The sequence below is a fragment of the Pollicipes pollicipes genome, unplaced genomic scaffold, assembly GCF_011947565.3.
Source record: "Pollicipes pollicipes isolate AB1234 unplaced genomic scaffold, Ppol_2.1 Scaffold_4219;HRSCAF=4965_pilon_pilon_pilon, whole genome shotgun sequence".
Taxonomy (NCBI): Eukaryota; Metazoa; Arthropoda; class Thecostraca; order Pollicipedomorpha; family Pollicipedidae; genus Pollicipes; species Pollicipes pollicipes.
The window spans coordinates 35226311-35235593 of NW_023596448.1; positions in this window are offsets into that span (position 1 = coordinate 35226311).

A 9283-nucleotide genomic window follows, 5' to 3' on the forward strand; every position below is an offset into this window, starting at 1 on the left:
AGAGGAGAGAGGAGAGGGGGAGTGAGGGAAAGAGAGGAAAGAGGGCGGGAGTTAAGTACGGAGGAAAATAGATGGGAGGAGAAGGTGTATCATGAGATATAGCGGTGAACGGATGACGAAACCAGGGACATGAGGACTGAAGAAGATTAGTAAGATTAGAAGAAGATTACTTGAAGAGACTAGTAAATTCGAGTGCATCGAATATACAAGATCATCTAGAGAGAAGTCAGGGAGGCGGAGCATCAGAAGATGCAGATGGGAAAGGAGACGGGGAGATAGAGCACCCTCGCCTCAGAGCTGGGAGGGAACAGTTGAGGGCAAGCAAGGAAGGCCGGGCGGAGGCGGCGGCGGCGGCGGCGGCGGCGGCGGCGGCGGCGGCAGCGGCGGCGGTGGCGACGGCGGCGGCGACAGCGGTGGCGGTGGCGGCGGCGGTGGGGCCGCTGCTCTAACGGGCCGTCCTCGTGCTCGGCCGGCCGGGTCAGGGAGAGAGGGTGGTTCGGCGTCCTCGTGCTCGGCCGGCCGGGTCAGTGGGAGAGCGGGGTGGTTCGGCGCTCCTCGTGCTCGGCCGGCCGGGTCAGTGGGAGGCGGGTGGTTCGGCGCTCCTCGTGCTCTGCCGGCCGGGTCAGTGGGAGGGCGGGTGGTTCGGCGCTCCTCGTGCTCGGCCGGTCGGGTCAGTGGGAGAGCGGGAGCCCCGTCGCTCTCGCTCCAGGCCCGCTCGGGTCGGCGTGGGGTACGGGGGACGGCGGCGGCGGCGGCACCCCCGACCCCAGCCACTCAGCGCTCTTACAGCCAGCAGGGCTGGGCGCGGAACACGACCAGAGCCGCCGGCGCCAGGCCCGGCCCACACAGCCCACGCTCCACGCCGCTCAGGTGGGGTGAAGGGGCAGCCGTAAAACGCATTCGAATGTCCGTTTTCAGTGAGAACGGCGCCTATAACGCGACCCACGCCTGCTGTGAGAGGCGAACGGCCTGGCACCCCCGCCTCTGCATCTGATCACGGGCTGCACCCAGTCGGGCACCCCCACTGTGGAGCGCGGGGTGAAGGGCTCGCAGCGAGCCGCGCGGGTTACCCGGCTGAGAAGAACCCACGAACAGGTGTAGAAGCACAGCCTTGCGGTCGATTGCCCCCTTAATAAGAGTAAACCTGCGTTGTGTGCCGTTCCGCCTGGTAGTATGCGTTCCAGTGCATTCCGTATGAAAGATATTGTGAGTTTGCGCGAATAAAACAACCCATTCAGGCCGATGCTACCTTTTTACCGGTCAAGATCACAAATACTTATATCAGGACGACGACACTTTCCATCACCCCATGCCAAGCGCGTGGGAGGCATCTCTATCACGCGAGGCACTGGTCCCCCGCACCGCCGTCTGGCTGCGCTCCCGCCAGCTGTTAGAATGCGGGTCGCGGTGGCCGCCGTGCCGGGCTGTCTTGGCTGGAGGCTGGCGCCGGCGGGATGTAGGTCAGCTGCCGCGTCAGCTTGCGACCTCGCGGTCAGCTGGTGACGTCACAGTCGGCCAGCTGACATTGAATTCTGCCGGCGCGTGTTACGCAGGTGAACGGGATGAGGCAGGGGTGGAACGAGGCAGGTGTTATCATGTGCTACTTTGTGAGGAGTTAGTAGGGCATGCGGACCTTAAATATGATGATGTAGCGGTTCTTCCTTCTCCCAGCGGTGCTGTTTTTTCCGATACCAATGCCTGATAATTGTTCAAAATACTCCGCCTTGCAAGTTCCCACCTATGTGCGCCCAACAGAGGCAAACAGACTGCACTCAGAGCTTCTCTGCGGCAACGGGCTGTCACCATGTCCCCATGTCGCCATGGCGCTTATCTCTCAGGAGACGCGTCTGGACCAATGAACGATGAATATGACAATTGGTGCAGAGGTTTCCCCCTCGTCATTACCCAAATGAACTGGGGCAGGCATAGCCTTGATATGTGGCCAAACGATTAATTTAGCGTAAGTTTCGCCTATGCCACCGTTTAGGTATTTCGTGGTGATAAACTCCCCACGACGGAAACGCTACGTGATCGTATCGTGGGAACAGGCTTGCTTCGCTGCTCATAAAACAATGGCATCGGTTTCACAGAACAGGAAAAGGGTTTCCGGGAATGATAAAGCACCAATATGAGTCACAACGCAACTGTGACCAAGTCGTCACGACACATCCTGGACGCTTCTCACGGTTCAAACGTCCAATTCGACGTCACTTTTGCAGTGGACGACCAACTGAAGCTCACTCGGTACGGGAATAATTCACTACGCCAGCACAGGTAACCTAGGACCCACGCCAGGGACGTCGTTTCCTTTCAATGGGGAGGGCCTTTAGCCCCCACAGCAGGGCTCCAGCCCCCAACTTTGATAATAAGTGGGCCAAACCATGGGAGAAGTTTTTTTAGCATGTTGTCGGGGTAGCCTTCGTGAGTGTTCTCTGCTCAATCACCACCCCCAACTCATTTAGCAAACTATGCCTGTTACCCACGACCCTTCCCCTCGAGGGTGCAGTAAGGCGGGGTGGTTCAGCGCAGGAAGACGCCCTTTCCCAAGAAGCTCGCCTCACAGTTAAGATACGCTGAACACAGTGTCGCAAAGTTCAGCCGCTTGGCTGCGTAGGAGGTCGGCGTTTGTCCATGCTATTGTACGAGTACCTTGGGGTACGAGTACCTTGGGTTAACTGCCTGTGGCTGCTTCCCTCGTTCGGTATCGACCAATCAGCATCGAGCCGGATGGCGGTTAACCCGGCCTCTGTGCACCTCGAAACTCGAAAAGACAGATCGGGCGAGCAGGCCAGGACATGAAGGTCCGAGGCCAAAGGGCAACGAATCTGGGGGGGGGGGGGGGGAGGAGGCGGTGGAGACATTGGTCTGATAATATGGATTCATATTTATCTACCTGGCACCCAACTGGACAATTTTGCCCCGCCCACCGAATAGAGCTGCGCGCGGGCATATAGATGACCTGTAGCATGCTCCCGCGGCATTGTTCACTAGCAGAAATCTAGTAGCGGGTTTCCTCATCACTGTTTGGATGCACGACTGGCGACACCAACTGGCCGAGCCTGTGCACCACCCGCAGTCGACCGCACCCAATGCCCCTCCCCGACCCCTCCTCCCCTCCCCGACCTCGGCCCTGGGTCGGCCCTGTGTCAGCTGTCATGTGGGAACCTCCGCAGGGCGGAGCGTCGCAGGCGCGCACCTCCCACTAGCGCCCACGTCATGAGAAATGCAGCGAAGAATCGTCGCGGAGCCCAGCGTGAATTTCCACCAGCTGTCCTCCTGGTTCATCGCCGCGCAGTCAGAGGTTATGTCGGCTGAGGTGGACCATGCGGCGTCCTCGCTGCCGTAAGACATTACCGGCAATGATGCGGCCAAGGTACATCACCAGGTCTGGGCATTGTCAGGTCAGGTCAGGCCAGGTCCTCACTGTCCATCGTTAGTCATTCACAGGGACCATTGCTGGGCATTGCAGGCTCCATTGCTGGCGGTGAGCAGAAGTTATGTGGGCTGCTACAGACCCGTCCCCCCCCCCCCCCTCACCCGTCCCCTGGTGTTTGACGGGCGGACGGCGTCTTCTGTGTAAGGCGAGTAAGAAAAAACTTGCTCGCAACTCGCAAAAAACTCGTAAAAGCTCGCAAAAACTCGCAAAACTCGCAAAAAAGCTCATCAGAGCGCGGTTGAGTTAACTGTTTCCCACTGTCTACCTCTAATGTCTCAAAATCGAGAAAACAACTAAATTGACGATCAGGGTTCCCGCCGCACCTTGTTGCACCCAATCCTACTAAAGGCCACCGAGATGTGCCGGTGGCCAGGCGCCACGAATTGGGGGAAGGGCCGGCCGGGTCACTGATCACACTTTTGGGCAATGTTACGTTGACCTTATGGTGCTGCGGGTGGGCGGGGGGGGGGGGGGGTTCGGTATCGCTCGGTCGTTCGGTCTCGGTCGGTCTCGTTCACTCGTCGTCAACACGCATCCGTCGGCTGATGCTGTATTCTGCGCTTCGAATGTCGGGCCAGGAAGAGGACATACGCTTCCTCTCCCTGGCGGCGCTCGCGAGACGACTGCTCCATTATCGGGCGGCGCGGCCCCGCACAGGACACGACGCATGTGGCGCAGTTTCCGGGCTGGCCGTAGGGCCGGGGTCGCAAGGACAGTAAACTAAAAAAACATAAATCTAAGGGGAAACTCGGCAGGGGACCGAGAAATGGAGATAAAACAGAAGCTCAGAGACGGGACAGCAAAGCCGACATTTCACAAAGAAGGGGAACCGTGTAAAGGCAGATTTGTACGGAACAGGGGGGGGAGGGGTAAAACAGAGGTCGCGCATCGCCTCAGGAGGCACCGCCATCACCATCCGAACCCCTTGCTTCATATACCAATTTTCTGATTCAGCGGACATGGCATAAGTGGAATGTAACATACCCGGCGCGGTCCGATGCACGCAGCATCCCAGCAAGTGAAAGGCGTGCAGCCGGCTAACGGAGCTCTAATATCGGCGTCGGCGTTCTGAGTGTAGGGTCGATTAGAAACGGCGCAACTCATTTGAAACAGAAGCCATTTCCTCTTTATCCTTTACGCGACCGCCTTACGCGTGCGCTTATTCCTCTACTCTCCCTCACTGTCACAGATTCCTCGTCGACTGGTGCTCGACTGCTCAGGCTACAAACTCATTACACTGGTGTGACTGCTAGACCTACAAACTCATCACACAGGTGTGGCTGCCCAGACTACAAACTCATTACACAGTCAGCAGGCCGCCGCCCATGCCAGGGGGTCGTGAGAAAGCCGCGGTTCAAGGCCGACTCGTGCAGGCGTCTCCGACACCGGGCGTGAAACACGCCACACGTCAGCTACGGACGCGGCGCTCGTAACGACATACGCCGGTTGCCGGCTGAAACGGCATATATGCATTCCCCTTTAGTGGCGTGATGGGTCGTGACCCGATGCGTGCGGCGGTGCTGAAATGACCCTGGCAGCGGAGTCATTGCCTCGGCACGAGGCAGAGGGTCCGCCTGCCGCCTTGGCATGAGCCATCAGGCGAACCCTTTCAGCTCGCGCAGATATTTGCCATGTCGTCGACGGTGGGTCCCTTCTTTTTGTGTTTTAAAAGGGCGCGATGTACGTTGTCCAGCGCTACTTTATGGCACGCCAGCGTACTGCAGAGATCACGTTAGCGCTCGGGGGCCACAACGTGATCTGGGCCCGAACCCGGGCCCCACGCGGGAGCCCAAATCGCGAACCACTCGGTGATAACGCCCCTTCGGCGGATTCCTCTACAGAGAACTGAAGGGGAGTGGATTGGAGTCCCGCAGATGCCGTGGAATGTCATGAGACAAAAGACGGATGTGTTAAGCTGTGGCTCGCAGCTAATTAGACGTGAAGTGTGCCGCATTTCCCAACGTTCTTTGAGAACGTTAGTTTCACTTGTAAGCGACAGAGAAAGTAAGTGCCTGAAAAGGTGTGAAAAGAGCTTTAATTAGTGACCAGACTATTAGTTTGAAATGGCAGCAAAACACCCGTTATGTGGAGCTTATTCAATCAGAAATTTGCTATCGTTGGGAAGCCGATAGGTACGACAAAGCAAAATAGCTCAAAATGATGTCAAATATTTGACGCTTTTCGTGGCAACACACAGACGGGTCCAGTGAAGGAGTCATGAGGGGCCATGATCCCCTTCCCTGGGGCCCTCAAGGGAACCCTGAGAGGGAGAAATTGCAGAGCACCACACCATTGACCGGGTTGCAAAGACGACGACAGGCCCCGAATGATTTCAGCGTGATAGAAACGAGTAAAAATAGCTTAGCATCATGCGGGTGACTTCAACCCCTCCGCTGCCTGCCTTCCATGTCTAAAAATCAAGAAATGTACGCGCTCCCAGTGCACCTTGTGCACCCTTCCCCACTGAAGGGTACTGAGAGTGAAACGGCTAAGTGAGGTCATGGGCGACAATGCATGAACGCGGCATGGATAATTATGTACTGATGTTGTTCACTGCATATAGTGAATGCCAATGTAGACTGAATGAATCGTGGCGTTTGCAATGTCGGTGCATGCGGTACACAGTAACTGATATGATCTTAACTACTGACATTTTCTAGAGCTTTCGTCATCAATTCAAGGATTTGTCGGCATGCAATGGATTTATTGCATTTCTTAGAGCATACCACTTTATTACTAGTTCGGTCGGGCAGTTTTTTATCCCTATCTCTGTCGGTCATTACCGTCATAAAAGTCAATCCTGATGGAACCTGCTGCCTATATAACTAATATATGCCCTGTCATGCGAATGCCAGCGGTTAAATGTGTCGTGCTCTCACATTACCAATGCTTCATACATTTTGCTCTCGCATTCATATTTGATGCTCCTTAAAACACTTAAGCAACAGTATGCGACAGTGTTGCTCTGTAGACTGCAGACACTCGCCAATGTGCGACGAAATTTTGCCATCACCGTTGAAAAGCCCAGAGCCAGTCAGGGAGCGACGATGACCACAAACAGCGCTTTGTTGTAAGCTCCGAGAAAACTTCGTGAATCGCTCTTACCTTACGGCACGCCATGAACAAAAACAGTCATTGTAAGCTCGCTGGCGCGGTCGACTCTATCTCATGGAGGTTCAAAGGACACGTGTCACGCCCTCCATATCCTGATTAGATAATTTTGGTCCGATTACTTAGCTTCGTGTCTGCCTCCTGCGGCACATGCTGCCGGCACGACGGCTACCAGTCCAACCTGTCTGATAAATTAGCTCAGATGTGGCACGCGATGTGCGAGAGCACCGAGTGTTCCTCGTGGAAGTACATGCTCAGATTACAGCAGTCTTGAGTTCACGACAGGTATTTTAGGATAGCGGCTCACTAAAACACAGCAAAAATCAGCTGAACTCGCCAAGAGTCAGCCCGACACGGACCAGCGGGGACCACCTTCCGCCACGGACCGGCGGGGACGGACCACCTTCCTCGCGGACCGGCGGGGATCACCTTCCTCCGCGGACCAGCGGGGACCACCTGCCGCCGCGGATCAGCGGGGACACCTCCCGACATGGACCAGCGGGTGGACCACCTTCCGCCAGCGGACCGGCGGAGACCACCTCCCGCCGCGGACCGGCGGGACCACTCCCGCCGCAGACCAGCGGGGGACCACCTCCGCCCACGGACCAGCGGGGACCACCTTCCGCCATGGACGGCGGGGACCCACCCTTCATGCCGCGGACCGGCGGGGGACCACCTCCCGCCGCGGACCAGCGGGGACCACCTTCCTCCGCGGACCGGCGGGGACCACCTCCCACCGCGGACCAGCGGGGTACCACCTTCCCACCGCGGACCGGGGGACCACTGTGGTCCACGGTCCGGCGCGACCCGGGGCATGTCCCAGCGAGGCCGAACCGGACCGTCGCGCCCTGCGTGACGACCAGCAGCCGTCGTCGGTCAGAGCTCCCAGTCGGCGAGTAACCAATCGCGGGGCCGGGCTACACCGGCGGAATCCGAACCAGGCTCCGAAACCCGGCCCAGGGTCGGGACGGCTCGGCACGCCATCGGTGGAGGGGTTTAGATATCACCTCGTCCCGATGCCGAGAAGCGCAGTCATTCATCATAGGTATGTGCGGAAGGCAGAGGCAAGAGACCATGCTGCCGCACGAAAACCCTAGATGGTATACGAGATAAGGTGTTGTTCTCCAGCGTGTGACCATTTGTCTGCCATCATACCAAAACGCGCGTGAGTAGTGTTATGTCAAACACCTGTCCTACACATCAGACACGAAGTCCGGACCAAAGCCCGGCGAAAACTCCGAACCCTGCCTTCCCCGTCATGCGGCCCAGGGCTTCACGCCGCAGTCAGACCCCCCCCCCCCCCGCCGTCCTCCCCCTGTCACCCAACCTTGGCATTGGTCCAGCCATCGGTCAGTGGCCACCCGATCTGCCCGATCTGCGCGCGAGGTCATCAGACAGGGGGCGTCCTCCGGAACGCGTATCGGTTCGGCGGGGCGGTGACGCCAACTGCCCTGGCGCGAAACAAAACCTTGTGCGCAGTTGTCGCACAAAAACGTGGCACATGTTACGGCTGGTCAGTTATGGTACAAAATACTGCGCTTTACCCCGGGAAGGTAAACGTGGTAAGCTGGTAACATCAGCAAGCATTGGCGATTAAATCATCGCTCATCGACTAGCAACTGAAAACGGATAAATGTGTGCATAAGCGAGTGGTCAGGCGTTCAGGTTGTGGATACTGCTGTGGCAGCAGTGCAGCACAGCTGACTAGTTATTGGACTGCAGGCAGGGCACTCCATTATAAAATATTGACTTAAAGACTATATCATCATACACATTGCCATTAGTTGTGACTAATGATGTGATAGATGATTGTGGATATAAACTTTTGCTGCGGCAGGACTGACTGCGTTCGAAATTACGTACAGGGACATGTTCCCATCTTGTGGCACACGATTTGATGTGTTCAATTTCTTAAAGCAATATTAACAATATTTCAACTTGCTCTGCTATGTCACATACTGTTAGTTTGCTGCACAATCACCAAGTGGAAAATTGTGCTAATATAACCATCGTTCACAACTCGTTATTCACTCTCGCTGTTACATCATGCAAGACATTTGCTAGCAGTCCACAGCGATTTGCTTCTACCTGCATTCACTCTGGTTTCCTTTCGTACCTCCAATGGTGTGCTTCAGTGACGCCGTTAGTTCAGAATGGATTTCCGTATCATATCGCCAACATATTTATATGCGTCATTCACCATCGCGTACGCTAGAAAAGGCCACGATGCTTGCTTTGTGGACGAATCGAGTGTAAGTGTAATTAAATACGACTCGGTTCTTTTGAACGCGTAGTTCTATGGAAGCTCTCTCACGCGGTAACGACATTGAGCGCTGGTAGGATTAGATCATCCCAGTCAATGAAGGATGTAAGGCGTGCAGAAACACATCGCTGATCCCGCCTGTTATTCAAATCGGTTTGGATTTCAATGCTGTCTTGAATTCTCACCAGCATTTTGGATTCGGTCCCTGTCTTGCATTGTAAAAACTTGCATGAGCAAAAACGTTAGAACTAATTTTAAAAATCCCGTAACAATGAAATGCTGCAAATACCCTCGTTAGTAATATGTGACACTGCAGAGACAGGCAGGCCATTTTGCCACCACATGTTGACAAGGCATGGAAAGCCTGCAAGAGTCTATATGTGGTTCATTCTAACGCTTGGCGGACAAGCGTGAGGCAGCGGAAGCATTGGCAGCATGTGAGCCTAAATGACAATAGTCAACGTTGCGGGTGC